Source organism: Synchiropus splendidus, chromosome 10 (genome assembly GCF_027744825.2).
Source record: "Synchiropus splendidus isolate RoL2022-P1 chromosome 10, RoL_Sspl_1.0, whole genome shotgun sequence".
In the NCBI taxonomy this organism is placed as follows: Eukaryota; Metazoa; Chordata; class Actinopteri; order Syngnathiformes; family Callionymidae; genus Synchiropus; species Synchiropus splendidus.
The window spans coordinates 20,562,816-20,585,446 of NC_071343.1; the positions used below are offsets into that span (position 1 = coordinate 20,562,816).

At 41.4% G+C, this 22,631-nt stretch overlaps 5 non-coding genes across 5 annotated transcripts; 2 read left to right on the plus strand and 3 right to left on the minus strand.

Annotated features, from left to right (window-relative positions):
* Nucleotides 1-14,525: 14,525 nt before the first annotated feature.
* Nucleotides 14,526-14,598, minus strand: trnak-uuu (transfer RNA lysine (anticodon UUU)). The gene has a single exon. It is a non-coding gene; the product is annotated as a tRNA-Lys (tRNA).
* Nucleotides 14,599-17,708: 3,110 nt separating this feature from the next.
* LOC128766511 (U5 spliceosomal RNA) lies at nt 17,709-17,822 on the minus strand. The gene has a single exon (XR_008416009.1). It is a non-coding gene; the product is annotated as a U5 spliceosomal RNA (small nuclear RNA).
* A 1,456-nt stretch (nt 17,823-19,278) lies between these two features.
* Nucleotides 19,279-19,352, minus strand: trnai-aau (transfer RNA isoleucine (anticodon AAU)). The gene has a single exon. It is a non-coding gene; the product is annotated as a tRNA-Ile (tRNA).
* A 931-nt stretch (nt 19,353-20,283) lies between these two features.
* trnak-uuu (transfer RNA lysine (anticodon UUU)) lies at nt 20,284-20,361 on the plus strand. Its single transcript has one exon. It is a non-coding gene; the product is annotated as a tRNA-Lys (tRNA).
* Nucleotides 20,362-21,770: 1,409 nt separating this feature from the next.
* On the plus strand, nt 21,771-21,844 carry trnan-guu (transfer RNA asparagine (anticodon GUU)). Its single transcript has one exon. It is a non-coding gene; the product is annotated as a tRNA-Asn (tRNA).
* The last annotated feature ends 787 nt before the right edge of the window (nt 21,845-22,631 follow it).

The following is a 22,631-nucleotide window of genomic DNA, read 5'->3' on the forward strand; positions in this document are numbered from 1 at the left end:
TGTGGAGAAGATAGTTTTAAGAGGTGGTTTTATTGAGTCGCTCAATGCGCTCGCTGCATGGAATAATTGAACACATTTTCAGGCACATGCTTTGGTTCCTGCATACAAATGAAATGCCGTCAAAGATATCTGTAAAAACACTCAAAACTCTGAACTTTGCTCTTTGGCAACCTTAAATCACAGCATCTACTCTGCCTCTCACTGAGGATGTCCAGAGACTTCACATAAGAGAGAAGAAGGATACACCAAAATGTCAAAACTGTATGATTTATGGCCCTGGAGATAATAAAACACCTCCCCTTCCAGAGGTAATAAAACCACCCCCTCCCCCTTTTTTATATAAAAAGAAATTAAAATAATAACCCTCCCCCTTTTTTTTATATCAACAGGGAATTAAAATAATAACCCTCCCCCCAAGGGCTGAAGAAGAAGAAGAACAACAACAACAACGTCAGAAGGCTGGAGCCGTGTCTAACAAACCTGATCGAATGAAGAGGAAGCCGTCCTTCGTGGCTATATGGTTGGCTAAAATGTCAGGATCAGGACCTTGGTCCTTCAGAGCCCTCCATAAAGTATCAACAGGAGTCACGGGTGAAGAAGATGAAGATTTCGTCCTGGAGTATTTTAATTCTGATTGCAGTGTATTTCGTACTCTGTTAACCATACCTTTGGATGCTTGGAGTGAAAAAATCCGCGAGATTTCTCCAAAAATCGACGGCCTCTTCTACCATAGCCGCTTATGGGATGATACCCTTGTGTTGAAAAAAAGCACTGACCTTTTAGTCCCGCCCTTTGGACCGCCTACTCGCTGGCGGTTGTTATAAAGAGGGTGTTTTCCAGAGCGACACCCTGCAGACGTACCCGGCGGAACAAGCGCATCCAGGACAACGATGAGGACCGAAGGTGTTCCGAGACGTATTGCCACTATCTTCCTTGGAGCTGGTACAGGCGGTGCTGGGTACGGAATGAACAACTCCTCGCCGACCCGTCTACTTCCTGTGGTAGAAGACGTTACAGGTGATGGTCATGAGTACGAGGGTTCTAACAACGGCATGGCGGACGGAGCCTGTCCTTCATTGACCATCAAAGACGACACAGACGACTCTGATGCAACTGAAATGGAAGACGTGGACGATGAGGAGGAACCTGTAGAGAGAGCAACAACCTCCTGCCCTGAGAACGAAACTGTCGGCGTGCATCCGCCTGCTTCATCCTCAGCTTCTCAAGACCAAGAACCAGCAGCTAATGATGAAACGGAAGGATGGATAAGCGGTTTCTTCCTGAAAGCTGTAAAGACAGTTGTATTTCATCTACTAGGTAAAACCATGCGCAAGTATTGGAGGGAGATCTGCTACGGTTGCCAAGTAGACCATCCCAGCCAAGTACAACACAGCTGTCTTGAAGAGATGGAGGATGATTTCTACAGTCTTAACTTCTACCCGTTGATGAAGAGACTCTGTAACAAGAACTTTCTGCCTGCTATACAACACTACTTGACCCTGAATGACGTACAACCGGAGAAAATGAGAACCAAGGCTACGGCTGAGACAGTCTTGCTCGAAATGAGGTCTCCAAAATCAAGCGTCTGGAACGAATACATCAAACACGAGCCAGAGGATCCTCTAATTGAACGTCTGGAATCAGCAAGTAGAATCTGGAATAGAACGCCGGTCCTGGGCGATGTCACAAATTTTTTTATCAAAACAGGAGAGTATTTGTTCACAGGCCTCTTCAACAATTCCAGGCCGACCTATGCGACATGCAGGCATTGGCTAGATATAACGACGATCAAAATTACTTGTTGACCGTTATAGATGTATTTTCAAAGAAGGCCTATGTACGCGTTTTAAAAAGAAAGACTGCGATTGAGACAATGAAGCCGTTTGAATCAGTGCTGGAGGAGAGCGGGACGCCTGCAAAGCTACAGACGGATGACGGGAAAGAATTTTTTAACAAGAGTTTCAGGGCTTTGATGGAAAGGAAGGGTATGAATCATTTTTCAGCAGCGAGTGACGTTAAGGCCTCTGTGGTTGATTTAACCGCACTCTTAAAAATCGGATGTGGAGATATTTTACAGCTAAAAACACCCTACGTTACATCAGGGTTTTACAGGATTTAGTAAAGAGTTATAATCACAGCTATCACAGTAGTATAAAAATGACACCGATGGAGGTAACTAAAGAAAATACTCTGCAAGTGTTTGACAATCTTTACATTAGACCGTCGAAAGGTCGACAGAAGCCAAAATTTAAGGAGGGCGATCATGCTTAGGATATCAAAACTACGAGGTGTATTTGACAAAAAGTATGAGCAGAGTTTTACAGACGAGATATTTACGATAACTGAATGTATTCATCGCAACCCGCCTGTGTATAAATGGAAAGATTTCGACGGCGAGCCCATCCAGGGGTCATTTTATGATCAAGAATTACAAAAAGTACAACTGGTTAAGGATAAAGTATTTCACGTTGAAAAGATTCTCAAGTATGTGGAAGGCTGCGTTAAAGGAGAGAGACAAGTCTTTGTCCAGTGGAAGAACTGGCCTGAAAAATGCACGGCAAAAAATTGATGTTCAAGGAGACAGTCAGGACTTAGTGCTTTTTAACTCGCCTTTAGCTTACATGTTAGGTGTAGAGCCTGGTCATTGGATCAATTTTTGCGAGTTCAGAGCGCCCCATCCAGTTGATTTAAAAGCGGGGTTTTACCATCTTTACTGTTACAGCGACGTTGTAAGACCGCAGCTTGTAGGGGATGCATATGCACCGGTTTTAAGAACGGTGGAAATCAAGGGTAGTTACTCAGATATAATCACACAGCATTTTAACCCTGCTTACTATTTACCAGTTGCCAAGAACCATATTGAAAATATTCAGGTACAAATTAAATCAGATCTTAACAAACCTTTCAATTTTACCTTTGGAAAAGTGGTGGTGACTCCACACTTTAGACCTGTTACTTGAGAGGATATTATATAACCCTCGTATCGTCGTCTGGAAATCCATTCATCATCACAACGCCGGAGAGAGATAACCCACATGTGCAGACCACGTCATAAACAAACACAATGGTACATGCAGGCTTAAGAGACGACCTGCACAGATTTGTACAATATTATGAAAAACAGGTGGGCGGAGATCTACCAGGGTTCTACGGTGCCCCGGTTATGTACGGACGAGGCATCGGTTCCCTCTTCTCAAAAACGTTTCGGTTTGTATCACCTCTGTTGAAAAGAGGTATTGCCATAGCGAAGCCTCATCTCAAATCAGCAGTGGGTAACATAGCCTCGGATATGTTCACCCGCACCGTGAGAGGTATGAGCGATCAACAGAGACAGGAAGGGTCAGGCGGTATAGCCGTCTTATCACGAAGGACAAAGAGACGCCCACCCAGACGACGTGTAACACAGAGCTCAAATAAACGTACAAACAAAAAAAGAAAGAAGTCAGTTGACAGAAGCAAACGGTCCAAGAGGAAGTCCAGAGGGAGCTCTGATATATTTTAAAAAACCTTATATACAGTAACATGGCGCTCCTACACCAGAAATCTGCTGAATGCACATTGGCAGAACTGGATTTATTCACGCCGCCGATGACGCAGCTTTCCATCGAGGACAAAATTTACACTGAAATTTCTCCAGTAGCCGCTATCAGCGAAGGAGGTCCGATTGAGTTTTTTATACCGAGAGACGGCGAAAAGTATCGAGACCTAAACGACACCCTTCTACACGTGCGTGCAAGAATTACTAACGCCGATGGCACCCTGTTGGCTAACGACGCAGCAGTCTGTCTCATCAATTATCCTCTAAACACAATCTTTGATCAGTGCGACGTGGTTCTGGGGGATCGGATGATTTCGCAGTCCAGTTCCACTCACCCGTACAGAGCTATGATTGAAACACTTCTGAACTTTTCAGGCGACACTCTTAAAACACAGTTTAGTGCCGGTCTTTTTTACCAAGACACACCCGGGTCAGTTGACTCGATCGTCACTGTAAACGGTCCCAACGCAGGCCTTAATAAACGGGCAGAGTTCACGAGCAGATCAAGAGAAGTACACCTTCTCAGTCCTCTCCACAGCGACATATTTTTATTATTATACTCGGTCAATTTAAGAATTAAACTCACCAGGGCGAATGATGCCTTCTGACTGACGGACCCTGCGACTCCACCTTTCGTCTGAAAATCCTCGGCGCCTCTCTGTTTGTGAAGAAAGTCACTGTTTCGCCAGCTGTGAGAATAGGTCATGCAGCGGGTTTGTTAAAAGGAAATGCTCTCTACCCGCTCTCGCGAGTCAACGTAAAAACATACTCCATTCCAGAAAACTCCAGAATATGTACCCAGGAGAATTTATTTCTGGGTTCAATACCTAAATACGTGGTTTTAGGGATGGTGCATCATGAGGCATTTACCGGTAGGAGAGATCTTTCCCCGTTCAATTTTCATCATTACAACACTGCATATCTAGCCCTCTGTCAGGACGGCCGCCAGATCCCCGCTAAAGCTTTTCAACCTCAGTTTAATAACGGTATGGCGGTCAGAGAGTTTTATAACATGATTCTAGCTACAGGAAGACATTTGAAGGATCTACCTCTAAGCATTGACCGCGAAGGTTTTAACGGCGGTTATTCGTTGTTTGCGTTTAATCTCAATCCAGCCGACGACAACGACGCTCTCTCCCCCGTCTCAACTGGAGATGAGATTCACAGCACCCTTACCAAACACCGTAACACTGATTGTGCACGCTTGTTACGATTCCATTCTGGGGATTGATGCAAAAAGACAAGTGCTGGTGGACTATTATTAAAAAAGTTATGGATAGTCTCCAGTTACAGAGGCTGCTGAGAGGTCTCTTGGGTGACACATTTTACGGTGTATGGCCGTCGGATAAGTTGCCTCAATACACTCAACCCCTCAGACCGCCTGCATATTTCGTCGTCAACACACATCCGGCACATAAACCAGGAGAGCACTGGTTGGCTTTAACTCTCAAAGAAGACGGTAGAACAACTTTCTTTGACTCATTTGGAATGGGGCCGTACTTTTCACATTACCCTGAAAATATTTTAAAGTTTCTCAAGAAACATTCAGGCGACATCAAGTACAACAATGGCCAACTACAGCACGCTCTATCGTTTGTATGTGGTCATCACTGTGTCTTCTACCTCTGTCATCGCGCTAGAGGGTTGTCTATCGAAGAAGTATTAAGTCTATACAGCGCCGATACCTTAAAAAACGACCTCATGGTATACAACTTTGTGAAAGGACATCAACAATGTCTAAAAAGATGTGCACACTGTCCGTGGAAACAACAAAACTGTTCTCTTCTGTATTTTAAAGACTATTGTAATGTGTGACTAATCTTATTTTGTTTGTGCGTGTGTTTAAAAGAAAAATCTGTAATCACATAATAATTCAATAAAACATTTTAGTGATGAAAAGACAATAACCGTGTACAAGACAATTATTCAGGAAACCCATCGAGGTGTTAGAGACAATTTCTTCCCTTTGGTCACTACACGCGTCAAGCGTCGTCGAGGTGTCACTTTAGAGTCCTTTGGGTAGGGAGACCAGCTCTCAGCTATACTTTTCTTTCGCGAGATAGAAATCGATTTAAGTCTCTGATATTGAGCCCTCGCTTCAGGATTGGACAGCAGTGTGAGAGGGATGTTTAGCTTTAATAATGTGACGAGAAACTCAGACCAGCCCTCAGGTAATGAAGAACTTGTTTTCTTATACGGGAGGGAAAGGGACTTGAATATATCAATCACATGAGAGCCTTTTACAGCATTTCCATCATACATCAATTCGCCATTCATATTCCAACCATCACCGTTTTTGGATACCCTCTGGATAATGTATTCAGCATTTCTTCGAGCTTTTGACGGAAGGCTATTTAGAATATCCTTACCCAAGTCATCTGTTACAGAGGGTGTTTTTAGAACACTTTCGACACGACTGTCAGAGTCGTGGGGATGATCGCTGACTCAGTTTCGTTGTCAAGTCAGAGTTACTCTCCTTTGGTCTCTCTGATCCTGTTTTGTAAAGGTTAAATATCTCTACAATAGAGCATCATACTTTTTAATCTTCTCATACGAGTTTAACTGAGAATCATTTAGAATGGACCTCATCTTGTCATTTAATTCATCTTCGGCTGTTTCACGGATGTCGGGGGTTGGACGTGATAACCGGTTAATTTGCTGAGGAGAGACGAGATACATTTTCTGGACAGTCTTCATGGTGTTTTACTTCTTTACAAGTCCTCCTATTAGATTTCCAATGATTGGAATGGCAGCCGCTAGCAATGGCAAAATGAATCCTCCCGATTGCTTTTTAAGAATCCTTCGTTCACGCTTCACGCACGCCTTTTTATTAGCCAAGAGTCTGATGTTTTTCTTCTGTTTTTTCAGTTTTTTGAACTGAGCCTGTTACAATGGTACATTCCCCTTCAAAACATTCAGGGCGATCTCACCGAGAGCTTGAATAAAGTCCCGAGAACTATGCATCAAAATGTCTTTACGTTTCTTTGATGGAGCATGGTATAGTTCCTTAAGTAAACCAGCGTTTCTTTTTATACGCTCACATAACTTAAGCAGATGTTTTTGGTATGTACACCGTGTGACGTTGATGAGGAAGTATCCCAGTCCTTAGTCTGTAGCGTTCTGGACATGAGGGTGGTAGATCAACAATTAAGTACCCGTGTGCGTCAGCTGTAGCATCTTCAAAGCTTTCTAGAAAGAAAGCTCTTTGAGACGGGTAAACCTGTTGAGCAAGAACTTTTATCTGCATTTTATCGCGAGGATTCTTCAACAATACAAAGTAATTGCTATTCAGACTAATAGTATGACTATATTTACCACGATGAAATAAGTTTTGCGTCAGCATTATAACACTCATATTTTTATGATGTCTGTACTGTGTAAAAATGCGAACAACCTCAGGGTTTTCAGAAGCTTCAAAAATCGTCATTGATCGTCAAGAATAATCAAATGTTTTCTATCAGAAGGAAATACATCTTCATTTTCAAAAGATTCAGGTAAACCTTCAATGAATTTGATATTTTTATTCATCTTTTGCAATTCACTGTACATAGGTTGAAAAGAAGTATAAATCCATACAATATTTAAATTGACATCATCCATAACATGTTCACAATTTTCAAGTATACATTTTACAAAATGGGTCTTTCCTGACCCTGATGGTCCCACCACTAGACATGAAAATGGTGTTTTCAAACGTGGATCGAAATGAATTTCTTCCATAATGACCCCCTCATCCACTCAAAACCCGAAAGGTTTGGTTGTACCGTCCGAAAACAAACGCCTCTTATCGTACACGACCCGGAGTTTTTTAGTAACTGATCTGTTTTTTAAAGTGATGTTCTTTTTATCGCTCACAATGCTGTGTTGACGGGTCTCAAGCAGCCCATCAGGTGAATTATGTCAAAACAAGTCATCCAGCGTCACCACAAACAACGGGGGAACCCTTTACACATGACTGTTAGATCGTGGATGAAAATTTGAGGCCATCCTGAAAGAGGGGTCATTGTTCAAGTTTTTTGATCCTCAGATTATCAATTAATGCGTTTATATTCTTCTGCGAGACGTACAGTCACTCTCTCCTCACTGGCATCAACAAGAAATATCTGTTAGGTCTCCTGCTGGTCCAGAACTCAAACATCAATCATTGGTTCTCTGAATGAGCACCATTGAACATGTGTAACTTGTTGAATCACCCGCGTTATGTCTAAACTGAGGATACCACGTATTGTTGTACTTGTTCTTTACAAACAATACAATACAAAGGACCTGCCATGATGTATGGTTTAGAGACTGCTACACAGACAGACAAGCAGAGTCACATATGTCTGAATTGATGTCCAGGTTTTCATAGGAGGAGGGTGCATCTCAGATCAAGATGGAGGTCGCCAATTTGTGATGGCTACTAGTGAGGAAAGGGTAAAATGAAGTCATACATCGAAGATTTTACAAGCTACTCACAAACATTCAACATAAATATTTGCCTGCATTCAACTTTTAATTTTCAACTTTTATCAAAATTATCTTTTGCAGGAGATAACTATTGCATCATTTATGTTTAAATCACATCATAGTGAGAATATATTACAACAGCATTAGATTTAACTCTTTCAAAATTTCAGATTTTGTTCAAGGATATTGTAGGTATCCGTTTGCTTTTGGAATTAATTGAGATTCCTTGCAGAAGTATCCTTTTGACGCAAACGTTGACAGTAACGTTTGAAAATTGCAACGTGGTCCCAGAAATTGCAGCACTTTCAAGAGTTTCTCCCCAACCAACAGAAACACTACATAATTACAAAATAAAACCCAAAAAAGTACTGTAGTAACATGCAAACATGAATGTCAGTCTACGCTTTGACTCCAAAGGTCCAGTGGAAAAGCTTCATAGAACTTCATATCCAATATGTGTTCCTTCCTTCCGTTTAAAGTTCTCGTATGAGATGTTTATGAGATGTTCATCAATTCCGCATTTACCTACGTATGCGTAGATCCAACAAGTCCAACATTTCCCCGCTGCGGGACAAACAAGGGGCACTCTGTGCTCAAGATTCAAGATTGTATTCATCACAGTGGTCACCCTTGACATTTTGGGCGGCTCGCGACATTTACGCTAAATGATAGCAACCGATTTATGGGAGAATGACACACACAATTACTGTAATTGTTCAAGAAAAAAAAAAGACAAATCTTAATCTCATTCTATCACTTTCCCCCTCTTATGGGCAGAACAGCGAATTTTGCCACCGTTTTTAAAAAGTGCATCGAGGCTGATTTTAGGGGCGAGAAACTAGTCATTGGCTGTATATGTTGAACGAAGACGGCCTGAGTATGATCCGGGACATCTTCCCATAGGATTGGATATTGGATCACCAAGCGTTATCAGGGTATGTTCACAAACATGCTTTCATGTGTTTGCAGACATTCACTCATTTAAAAATGTAATTTGAGTGAAAAATGAGATATAATCACACTGTTGCTTTCAAAAATCTTTGTTAGCTTTGTTATATTGTTTTTCTTGTTGTTGTTGTTGTTGTTGTTGTTGTTTTTCTCAGATGTTCTTTCTATGGAGTTTCTATTCTCTCCCTTCTCAATGAACAGAGTTGTTCTTTGAAGTATATTCTCGTATTTATTTGTTCTAATATTTTCTGTGTGCATATTCCGTCTTATGCAGTTACACTTTAAAACTTAACTGACTGATGGATGGATAGGTAGATGCAAGTTCATAAAAAGGAATAAAAGCCTTCTGCAGGATTCAGCGCCTCGTTGAGAGACTACTAACGTAAAAAAAAATGCTTCCACGCAATTCGTACACCTTGTGAATGTAGACAAATAAAAGATAAAATACTCTTTAGCTTGAAGATATGTAAAGAAAATGTAGGTCTAGGATGATTAAAAATGAAAAAATGAAAGTATGAAACTACAATGTCAACCCTGTGATTTGTTATTTGTCAGTTAGAATTGACAGTGAGTCGTAAAAGGCTTTACTTGTAAAAAAAAAAAATTATATTTCATACTATTTCATGAAAAAGCGGGGTTGTGACTGGTAGCGAAGAATAAAAAGTTCTTGACATCTCAAAAGTTATACATGTCAAATGTCAGGCTTTAGTTCAGGATTACTAGTACAATTTGTGTAAGCAGACAGTGTCAGGTGAATGAAAAGATTAAGAAGATTGGGAACATGCTGCTCGCACATGCTAAAATGGCTTGTTGTCTTATAGTGAGAATGGAAAGTCTTAAATTTGATGCACGAGTGTGTGTGTGTGTGTGTGTGTGTGTGTGTGTGTGTGTGAGTAAGTGCTGAAAGAAAACTGCTGAAAGAAATGTATTGTTTTTACAAACAATTCAATTTCTTGTACTGACAATTAGGAGTTTTTAACAGTGAAACAGATATTTGAGAATCTAATGGATGGAGAAAAGTTTGAATTAAAAGGAAAAATGTACTTACAGGCTTCAGTGCTGCGATTAGATTTTATAACATGAACAGCTTGCCTACCAAAACTATTCTTTAATGGTAACTTGCGAACACAGACAAAAAAGACAGGACAAAAACAGGTTCAAGAACCTACAATTTCAACCAGTTTAATGATTGCCAGTTGTTTGTTTTTAAAAACACTGAAAAAGTTTTAAAATTTGAGACACCATTGATAAATAATAAAAAATAAAAATAATAAAAAAATACAATATTTTGAATTTGTTCACAAGCTTTACTTCAGCATTAAAATTTTGTGAAAATGAACAATAGAAACACAGTTTTTTAAAATGGAAAGATTTAATTTCAACACATTTCGATTTCGACTCGGGTTACTTTTTTTTATAATTCTCAATTCATACATTCATAGTTTCACCTCAGCTAGAAGCAGGTTAGTCTCTGGATCTGATCTAAATACCACATATGATGCTGGAGTAATTGCGTAATGCGTGCATAACTGGTTGAGTCATCCTGATAATACCTAACAACTGTGATATTTATTTGTATCCTTTGGTGCAACTTTTAAAGAGTTAAAACATTCAATTATTTCTACACTAGTTGCCTTGTTTTGAAAAGTCACAAGTTACTTTTTAAAAAATGCTAAACACAAAATGCACACTACAAAACGAACATGTTGCACCGTACTGCTCCCGCATTTGGCTGTTTTCACCTGAAAATACAGAAAAAAGACACATTTAAATCAGTGAAAAGCACGGCTTGTAATATACACATTTAAGCCACTGGTAAGGCAAAAAAATAAGTAAAATAAAAAAAATAAAATAAAATTAAGGGTTGACATACTTTGGATATTTCTACACTACTTGTCTGACTAGGGATAGCATCAAGTATAAATGAATGTTCATTCAATGAATGTTCAGTCCCTCCTACATTGTAGATGTGTTACATGACAAGTTATAGGACGTTTGTATAGCTCTTATATCACATTGCTTCACAATTGTTACATTGCAGGAACACATTCAGTCATTTCATCTTGCATGATACTGGGATTGAAAAGAAGCAGAGTGAAGAACAGTTCTTGTAACTTATTCTCACTTTCCCTCATTTTTGCAACAGTGGTTGCGTGTCGCTGTGTGTGTGTGTGTTAACTTTCTGTGTTGCAGTCCATTTTGTGCTTGTGTGCAGTATGTGTGTATTAGTGTTGAGTAGTAACTTCTCGAAGGCTCAAACGTTGTATTGCTCAGTCTGGTCTGATCTAAATGTCACGGCTGATGATGAAGTCATTTTGTACTGCTCGCACGTTTGATTGTTTTACCCCTAAATTACAGGGTATAGTACAAACTAAAAGTAGTGAAGTCTTTTTTTTTTTTACCTTTAGTGTGACTAGATTTTTTTTTCGAAAAGCATGACTCAGTCAAGCAACGACAGATGAAAATAGAATGTTTCTATATTTTATCGTCTGACTTGAAACAGCGTCATGTAACTTTAAAATAATAAAATCTCTGTTTGTTCCAGCTCCAGCGGTCCTTCTTATGCCCCCAGAAAGTTATTGGCTGACTCAACAATGTCTGAAAATAGAAGGGATGCTGTTGTAGTAAATAATAGAGATATTAACAACGAATTATAAAATAATTAAATGTTTTTACCTGTATCACTCTGTGTTAAATGAACGTCACACAGATGGGTGACGACATCTGTGAATGAAAAGAGATGTGATAAACATGACATAACGTTTTATATAATTCTTATAATACTTGTATATGTAGATACACAGATATACTGTGTACATATAGATATATTCACCTACGGAGTGCAGAGGAGGAGGCGTCCATAGCGCAATTGGAGTCCGTTTGAAAAGGAGCTGGATGGAGTTCTGGATGGTCTGGTCAGCAGCAAAGGTTACCCCTGAACTGATGTAAAGCATGGTCTGGATCATGGTCACCTAAATACTCCATTCGTGCGGGTAGGGGCTAGACGATACCTGTGTTGATTTTGGATTAAACAATGTTGGAAGAGCTCAGCGTTTGCTAGATAGCTCGGAGGAGTAAACTTTTCCACCGTCAAATGATGCAATTTTAAAAGGTGTCGTATGAAGTTGTGTAAGGCCTGGTCAACAGCAAAGGTTACCCCTGAACCGTTGTAAAATGCGGTCTGATCTGGGTCGTCTAAATACTCCATTCGTGCGGGCAGGGTCTAGGCTATACCTTTGTTGATTTTGGATAAAAATGCTGGAAGAGCTCAGCGTTTGCTAGATAGCTCAGAGGTGTAAACTTTTCCGCTGTCAAATGATGCAATTTGAAAAGGAGGGGTCTACAGCCGGGTGACCTGTGTGTGTGTGTGTGTGTGTGTGTGTGTGTGTGTGTGTGTGTGTGTGTGTGTGTGTGTGTGTGTGTGCTCACTCAGTCTGAACAGCGAGGTTTGCCTTCAGATAGACGAATGAGGTTTGTCTTCAGACAGACCTCTCTGTCTTCAGATTGTCTCTTTTGAAGATTCAACCGGCCGGGAAAGAACTCACATCTCCTCAGCAAATTAACCGGTTACCACGGACTCTGTTTCAGTGTCTGAGAAAGAGTCAGGCATCATGACTGTTGTCCCCCCTCTGTTGACCTCATTTTTTCAAAGTATTTCCTGAGTAAGTAAAAATGCATTGTTTCAAACTCACACAGGGTATAAAATTAAATAGACTAATTCAACAGAAACTCATGCGAATTGGATAGCTGTGTCATTTGAACTAATGCTGAAAACTAAAGGTATTTCTTTCTTTTGTTTTATCCTTGTTCACTCAACCTTATTTTCTGAAAAACTAAAAGTATTTTACAAGTAGAAATTATCTGTTTTAAACACATTTTGAAAAAATGATGCATGAGTTGTGTAGCTGTGTCATTTGAACTATTAGTGAAGACTAAAAAAAAAAGTGTTTTCTTTCTACTGTTTTATCTTTAAGAAATATTTCAAGAATGAAAAACTGTTTCATAAGATGTTAAATAACTTCTAAAACGTTTAAACCAGAATTAATATTGTAGCTACTATCACGTTTAGATTATTTAGTCTACAATGCAGAAACAGCTTGAACATTGACTAATGCTGAAACTTTAAAGTTTTATTTTCAATATCTTATTTTTTTTCTTTTTTTTTTCCCCCCACATTCTTAAGGTAATCCTCCAGAGCCGCTCAAACCACTCCCTCGAGCAGACCCTACCTGACCTCCTACCAGACCTAACCGTTTGTCACGGCTGCGAGGATGTAGCGGCCTCCCACCCGTGCATCACACAGGTTGACCTTGACCTTCGAGGGGAGGGGTTATTATTTTAATTTCTTTTTATATAAAAAGGGGGAGGGGTTATTATTTTAATTTCTTTTTATATAAAAAAGGGGAGTGTTATTATTTTAATTTCTTTTTTATATAAAAAGGGGGAGGGGGTGGTTTTATTACCTCCGGAAGGGGAGGGGTTTTATTACCTCCAGGGCCATAAATCAAACAGTTTTGACATTTTGGTGTATCCTTCTTCTCTCTCACCGCTACCCATTTACATGAATCACACATTCATTATTACCAGAACGTAGAAATTAAAAATGTACTTACTTTCATCTTGAACACACAGACACTACACTGCAAAAACGCCTGATCTGGCCAAGACTTACAATCTCATATCTAGGCTAAAGTTCTTATTGATCTTGTTTTGAGTATAATATACTATGTAAGACCAAATTGTATAAGATTATTAAGATTGTTTTAAGAATATTTCTACTCTTTTTTTCTTACTTAGTTAATTTCACCTTAGTAAATCTCAAAGTTAGTTACTTTAAATGTAAATCAAGCCAAATTATTTGCGACTTCAGGCCACCCTGTGTTTTTTAAGACTGTTTCGAACTTGATTCAACACCAGCAACAAATGCTGAAGAGGACTGTCATGAAGGGCTGGATTTTGGAGATCAACAGCCTTTGAACAAACCAGCACTTCAAGAACCATCGTTCCAATAACATCTGTGAACTGGTGATTGATGATGGTCTTCTGTCGTCAGTGACCTGTTTTGCACACATATAAGTGATCAGAAAACAAAAGAGACTTTTCTCGTGTTCTGCAGTCGTCCGTCCTACATCGTGCTGGTCTTGGTTGCAAACATCATCCACAACTGTCGTGATGTCCGGGAAGAGGGCAAAATGGACACATATCGCTCCGTGGAAACATACCATAAATAAAGGTCGTGCTAGGAGTCATGTTGCAAAGCTTGTCCCCCAAAACAGTTGAACGTAAATGAATGGAATGGAAATCCATATCACTTTTCAAACAGACAGTGAGGCTCGAACTCACGACCTTCAGATTATGAGACTGACGCGCTGCCTACTGCGCCAACGAGGCTTTTGTGTCCTATGTCTGTCTTATGTAAATACATCTTGTAAAAAATAATGATAAAACATGGAAGTGTTATTGTAACTTTCTGCATTTTATTTTACCCATCTGATTCTCCAAGATGCAATAAGTGAGTCACAGTATGAGAGCCTGAACCAAGTCCTTTTGCAACCAGTGAAACTGGCCGACTTGGCCAGATGCAAAGCATCATCTGAACAGGGACTTGAACCCTGGACCCTCAGATTAAAAGTCTGATGCTCTACCGACTGATCTATCCAGGCTCCTAGGGAGGTGTGATGTGTGTAACCTGATGCAGTGTGTGTGTTCCTCTGTCTTAGCCGATGTTTGTGGTGAGCACATGACAAACCTGACATCAGCTGTTTTGTAACCCACGGCGACAAACTGCTCATTTTCCTCAACTTCCTTGAACCAGGTCATTTTCATCGTTAGTTCCCTCAAGGAGATTGGAAGACGTGACTTGTTGGTTTTAGGAGACGACATTACCTCCATGTTAGCAACCGTTATCTTGATTCCTGCTCAATAGGGGAACTTCTGACGGCATGATGACATTGAACTAGGCAGAGTCTGGAGGAGTGAACACATTCATGATTCTCACTTTCTTGTTCCAGTAAAAACATTCCACCAATAAAACTCTTCCTGGGATCATTTCTCTGGATCTTATAATTTCCCAGGTGTTTTTAAAGAATATTCCCAGCCTTGTCCGCACACAATGGACAGTCGGATAAAATATTCCTGACATATAAAAAGAATGAACCACAAAACTCTGTTGACAGAGATGTGAACGCTAAACACTGCTGACATGATCCTTGTTAGTATAGTGGACAGTATCTCCGCCTGTCACACAGAAGACCGGGGTTCTTTTCAGGATGGTTTGCTTCATATCCGTACGCAAGTAACATCCAACTCACAACCTGCATGACTTACGTCCACCCGTACTTATGAGCGATGGCAGCAGATGTTTATTTGTTTTTCAGTTTTCAAGGATGAAGATTGTGCAGAAGGATTGTGTGATTGAAGTCAGTGATAGCTATGTGTTTTCCAGAGAGAGTGTGAAAGAAAGATGGTAGCGGTGCTTTAGTTGCTTTAGCTGAGTCAAGACAAACACACAGCAACTGGTTCAGAGACACGTGCTTTAAACAACTCCAGTCCAAAGTTCACATATACTGTAAACTATAGTTGGCTTTTATAGTTGTCATTTACCACCACCATTTACCAGTGGCGGGCCGTGAATTTTTCACCTTGGCCTTCAGTCAAGGAGTAAGTTAGTAAGTAATGTGGTTTCCCCAAAAGTTTTGGAGAGCACCGTTGTGTTTAAGTGTCCAGCAGTGCTTTGGTGTCCAGTGTTGCTCCAAACACCATGTCGATCTGTGGCAAATAACAAGCACTCCCAGCAATACAATTTGCAGTGTTCCTCAGAGCTGGTGAGCCAGGGTTACCGCTCGTAGTTAGCGGACTGAAAGTGGCGGACAAGTCCTTTTCTCGATTGTGACAGGCTTGCTAGCTTCGGAGTTGTCCGACCTTTAACGATGTCCAACTTTTCTTGAAAAGTCCTTCTTGAAAATGGAATTGACGGTAAATCTGCAACAAAATCTATTTCTTCTCCTCCTTCAGCCATTGTGGGTTGACAGAACCACTATTAAATGAACACACACAAAAGATTTGCTTGTGCAGCTCGCGACAGGTGCAGTTTGCTAGCTCTGGCTCGTACACTCTCTCACTATCCAATCACAGGATGTGAAAACGCTGACGTTTCCGTACGCCTGCTCGAAGGCCTTGGTGTCGCCAACTCCAAATCTGAGGGCACTTTCACACTGCAGTGTTCTGTCTCGAGAGCCTGAGTCTGAGTCGGCCCCCGTTGAGATCCTTCACACCTCTGCCTCGCCGGAGCATTGTTTTTATTTTATGTTGCACAAAATCAAAATAGACCCCACAGCAGATAATTATGTGCATCTGAAGGTATTTTTAGTCGTTTAGTCGTAAAAACAATAACCCGTACGTGTCAGCCAATCACGACGCGTCTTTCGGCTAACGCGGAAGTGGTAGGACCCATTTGGCAGGGGTGAAAACTCCTTCATAGATGCATATTTTCCCTGGTAAATGAATAAAATGTATCTGGATGTGTTAAAGTCCCTAATGTGGAGACTATTGCGATTTCTTGAGCGATATCAAAGAAAAACAAAGCTGTGCACATGTCAGCCAATCACGATGTGTTATTACGCAGCTGCAGAGAAGAACGGATATAAACTTCGCAAACGATTCGATGACAAACATCGCATTTTGTGGAAATAAATGCTACGCATGTGGTAGAAATCGCCTTGAAATCCTTTATTTCAATTTCCTCTGGCTCATTAAAACATTAAAAAAAAAGATATGGTATATGCCGGATGTGATGTCATGCCACTCCGTGGCAGGTAGGACACATTTGGTAAGCGGACGCTGTCACTGCCTGATGCGGTCCACCAGAAATTCCAGGACTGGAACTGGAAATTGTGCTTGTTTTACCAACGTTTACTGGTCAGCGCATGCGTCCATAGTTATACAAGTTTTTCTTGAACGCTTCAAAATTTTAACTTCTACAGTCTAGATTAAGGGCTAGGATTAGGTCTGTGCAGTTTGGCTGTGACAAAGAAATAAACCAAAGTAACGCTTGTGTACCATAAACCAGTTCGTCTGTAACTTTCTGCTCCAGCACCATTATTTCCGGCGGACCACATCAGGCAGGTGGACCACATCAGGCAGTGACAGACACATTTGGTACCTACACCGGAAGAGGCTTTGTTCATGTGAATGCGTCATCAGCGATGCGACAGCACAGTTCATGATCTAAACCGGCCAGTAAAGGGTCTGATCGCTGTCTGGGCGGACAATATCCTTGAAAAACAACTTCTCAAACTCCCAGAACACTGAGGTGTGCAGCCGGGAGCTGCAGGAAAATTACGCTTGGGGACGGGAGCGCCGTGGATTGATCCACGCTGCTCTCGCAACAGGTTGAACACAGCGAGCGAGATTACTGGCGATCGAGAAGGTTTTAAACAGTGAAGTTCAGATCCCGACGTCAGAAATGATCAGTGAATAGTCTGGTGATCTTCAGTAACTTGGGGAAAATCAGCGTCTTGCCTCTTCGCTGTCCTCATGCAGACCGCTCATGGATGGGAATGTTGCTTCGTGTATTTTCTACCAAAGAAGTGGGTCTCCATTCCATGCACTTGGCCTTTCCTCTGAGTCACGCTGCTTTTGCTGTCTTGTTGGAGTACAACTTGAAGTGAGACAACACACTCTGCTGCTTCAAAGATACACATCTTGGGAATAACAACTCTGCACTTGTGATCCAAAGTTGTTAACCAGACAGGTTACATTGAACACAATCAGAAGCCCTACAAGAGCAGGGCATCAAAAAATTTGTAAAAACTCATGTCGTTCCTCTCCACGGAAATCTTTAGTAAAAGGCGAAAGATTTATACGATCTGAAGAGAAACATGAGTGAACTACTGACACTGAACCAGAGAAGGAGCTGTATTCTTCCACATCAACCTTTAACTCATGGTGGCGCCCTCTGCCTCGTGCGTGTCTCAGAACATGATGAAAGTGGGGAAGTCATCTGTCGAAAAGTACTACACAAGATAAAAAGCTGCAACGTAAACTCTATGAGCAGCTTGTCCACAACACTCAACATATTTGGGCTTCAAACATCAAGTAAGTCTGGACGCTGACTACGACACACAGGTCACAAGGGAAGAAAATCACGTTGCTGGTAGGACTCGAACCTACGCGGGGAAACCCGAATGGATTTCTAGTCCATCGCCTTAACCACTCAGCCACAACAACACTGTTCCTCAGACACTTCATCAGTCATTTAGTTATGGGTTCATTAGAAATCAGCTCATCACATCATCTCTTCCTCATCTTTCAAACAACAATGATGATGGCTGCTTTTCAAGGACTTGACCTGGGTTCGATTCACAGCCACTGCACGTAGCCCATTCCATTCAGTCGTGATTCAAAGAACAGGTTTCTTCTGACCATTCACAAATCCACTGAAGGCACGAGTGACGAAGGCCATGGAACTGAAATCCATTGGGGATTTCCCCCGTAGCTTCGAGTCCTACCAACAACGCCAGGCAGAGATTGATTTTTATCCCATTGAGACCTGTCTGTTGGTCGTCCGCGTCCAGCCTTAATGGGACATTTGTGGTGTTGACAGTTGAGGCACCAATATTCTGCCATCCACGGTTAGATGGCAAAAACAATTGGCAAAGCCTGAGAATTGAACCCAGGTCAACTGCTTGGAAGGAAGCTACAGTTTACACAAGAACACCATTCCAGAGATTCCTGTCAAGGAACATTCACTTTCACAAAGAGAAATCGACAATAGCGGATGAACAAACATGCAGTGAGATGAGGTTTCTGTCCGACTCAGTTCGGGTCCTTAGCTTCTCTATTTCTTTAAGTCCATGTCAGCTCAAGATATGTATCTACTCAGTTCCACTCTGTACATAAATTGATGCATCGGTCAAAATATAGCAGTGTGAGTGTTATCAATGTGGGTTGGAATACTTGAGCTTCATTCTCTAAACGTTGTGATGTCTGATGCTGAGATTGCTCCCTTTCATATGGTACCTGAAGGACACGGAGCATGGACTGTGCTGATGGACTTGAAGGAGGTGGTTGAAATAGTACTGTGCCCGGTATTCACCGAAGAATCAATTCAGGATTTGCACAGGAAGATACTGGACCACCGAAACATTTCAAACTCCGGCCTCAACATCATGACATTGAACACGACCCTGACCTGATAGGGTGTTTTGGCACCGTTGTTCATTTATGGAGCGTAGGATTTGAGGGTAAACACCAGATTTTCTTTATATCTATAGATACAACTGTGAAACTTCTCTCATGTTAACTGTTAAATACATATATAGTCACAGTTAACATAATATCATTGGCCAGTATGGGGAACGAACCCATGGCCTTGGCGTTATTAGCACCACGCTCTAACCATCTGAGCTAACCGGCCAGTTGCAGGAGATATTGTATTGCTGTTCTGGAGATAAGGAGAGGAGCGAGGGAACAAGTTGAACAAAGGACCTTTTTTCGAACCTGGAATCTCCTGATCCGTAGTCAGGCGCGTTATCCATTGCGCCACTAGCCCTATGTTTTGCTGCAAGGATTCAAGGCCTTTCTTTCTCAATTCCATCTTGCTGACTGAAACGGATCCAAATTGCAGGCACAATTGATGAAACTCCAGCTTCCTTGTGTTGAAGGAGCACAGCAGACGAATGCCTTTTAATCTCAGGGTCCAGGGTTCAATTCCTGATTCAGGCGATGCTTCTATGGGAAATGCAGAGCAGAGACAATCGAGCTATGAGTAGTGCACCTCTGTGAGGAGGAGTGGCGCTGTGAGCTCTTCAGTCCCTAAGGTTCCTATGACAGTAGAAGAAGAGCGATTGAAGCTGACAGGTAGAGAGAAGCTGTTTCAGACTGTTTTATTGAACTCTGTCGACAGCGATCGTGCTGACTAGTTTAACTAGTTTAACTTCAGAGATGATGGTTCAAGGGTGTCATCATCATCAACCCGTTTCCTTCGGCAGGTTTTGGGAATAAACTCAGAAGTTTCTAAATAAATTTTAATACTCTGGAGGTTGTGTTGTCAATGTATTACAAGAATGACAGATGTCAAGTGGCAAAAACAAAGAGTTTCACTTTTGATCACACGAATGAGCACCGACTCACTTTAGCAACCATGCTAACGGTTGCTAACATGGAGGTAATGTCGTCTCCTAAACCCAACAAATCACTTCTTCTAATCTCCTTGAAATGAGCAGTTTGTCGCCGCAAGTTACAAAACACAGCTGATATCAGGTTTGTCATGTGCTCACCACAAACATCAGCTAAGACAGAGGAACACACACACTGCATCAGGTTACACACATCACACCTCCCTAGGAGCCTGGATAGCTCAGTCGGTAGAGCATCAGACTTTTAATCTGAGGGTCAAGGGTTCAAGTCCCTGTTCAGCTGATGCTTTGTGTCTGGCCAAGTTGGCTGTTTTACTGGTTGTGTATTGGTCCAGGTTGCAAAAGGACTAGATTCAGCCTCTGATACAGTCGGGCCTGACACTACCACATTTTATTATTTATTAAATGTATTTATATAAGACAGTGGTAAGCACAAGCCTCGTTGGCTCAGTAGGCAGTGCGTCAGTCTCATAATCTGAAGGTCGTGAGTTGGAGCCTCACATGGGGCACTGTCTTTTTGAAAAGTGGTATGGATTTCCATTTATTTAAGTTTTGGAGGACAAGCTTTGCAACATGACTCCTAGCACGACCTTTATTTATGGTATGGTACCACGGAGCGATATGTGTCCATTTTCCCCTCTTCCCGGACATCAGGACAGTTGTGGGTGATGTTTGCAACCAAGACCAGCACGATGTAGGACGGACGACTGCAGAACACGAGAAAAGTCTCTTTTGTGCTCTGATCACTGAAATGTGTGCAAAACAGGTCACTGACGACAGAAGACCAGGCCAGTTCTCAGATGTTATTGGATCGATGGTTCAGAGGATTGTCTTGAAGTGCTGGTTTGTTCAAAGGCTGAACAACAGAAGCAACGTTTCTGTTGTTTCAACATCATATAATTGTTGATTTCATGGTGACGATGCTGTGTTTTAGCAGCTAAATGTTGTGATATCTGCCTTGCACGACCACAAACTTCACTCCTGTTTTGTGACAGCTTTACACTTCCAAATCCAAGCTACAGTTAATGATGTGATCGACCTCTTCCTAAACTGCCTCATTTATTCTAGGTACGTCCCATATGGTGTCGTTGTTTGGCCCCTGGTATGGGAACCACATCGGGACGCTCCGATCGATCAGTCACCATGATCCTGATCAAGCCATAAACCCCTTTGGGTGGACTCCTGTCCCATAGGTCGTCGTATTCCTAGTTCTTGCCCAGGACAACCAGCGTTGACTATTAGCTTGGAGCTTCTGACCTGGTGATGCCACTTTGACTAAACATGTGTAATACCTGCTTTTGACAGAGATTTGAATGCAAAACACTGAGACAAGATTTCAGCATCAGAGCGATTCATTTATGTACAACTGTTTTGGGACACAAGCTTTGCAACACTACTAAGTGATGCGAGCCATGTGACAACACAATGTCCATGTGATCGGTACAATGAGGTTTGGGACAAAGAAGTGGAAGACAGTGTTGGTCGATGCAAAGATGAAATGGTGGGACCTTTTGCTCTCATTCTCTTTATTCATTTATTACCTAAAGCACTGCTACCATCTTTCTTTCACACTCTCTCTTTGCTGAAAGACACATAGCTATCACTGACTTCAGTCACACAATCCTTCTGCACAATCTTCAAACCTTGAAAACTGAAAACGTTTGTTCACAGATCCACATTTTCTTGTGCTGCAGCATGTCTCTGTGGCGCAATAGGTTAGCGCATTCGGCTGTTAACCGAAAGGTTGGTGGTTCGAGCCCACCCAGGGACGTGACCAGCTTTATCTTGCAGTAAAAGTTTAATTCATGTACTCACTCTGACAGACGTGATGTTGATCAAATACAGCCCTACGTGACAAAACAGGCGTCACCAAACTGTCTCAGAAAGGGCTGCAGGTTTTTCTTCCAACTGAGCACAGACAGTTTAACCAATCAGGTGTCAATTTGGAGACCCCAACTCTTAACCATCGTTCCATGAACACATGTGAACATGGGATCATCTTCTGTTATTATTGTAACAGATTTAATGTTAGATAAATGGTGTTCTGAGTTCGATGTTTGTTGTTTCGGTGAGAATTATTATTTTAATTTGAAAGGCTATCCCGGAAGTATTCTAATCATCCACACTATGAGCTTGACGCAAGTTACCGGAGTTAAGCAATTTAATTTTGGCGTTTGACTGAGTAGGGCACAAGGTTTGTATATGTTTCCTCTGTGACTTGATATATTTTGTCTTTACTTTATTGAGACGGACAGCATGTGGGGAATATTTTGTTTTAGTGCGTTTGGCTTTCGACTTGACAAGCATCGCAAACTTTGCTAACGGTATGGGTCTCAGTAAATACGTGTCAAATATTTTCCGTTTATCCGTTTGTTTCAGCTCTTACGGTGATTCACCTTCAATGTTCGATGGCAATTAAAGCAGAGGTGAACATCAGTTGGAGAGACGGCTCGTCTTTTTATTTCAGTCAAAGACGCCACAGTAAGAGCTTACCCGCATCTCCGACGTGCATGAACGAGAGGATTTGATGCTTCCCTGTGAAAATTCACGACATACCC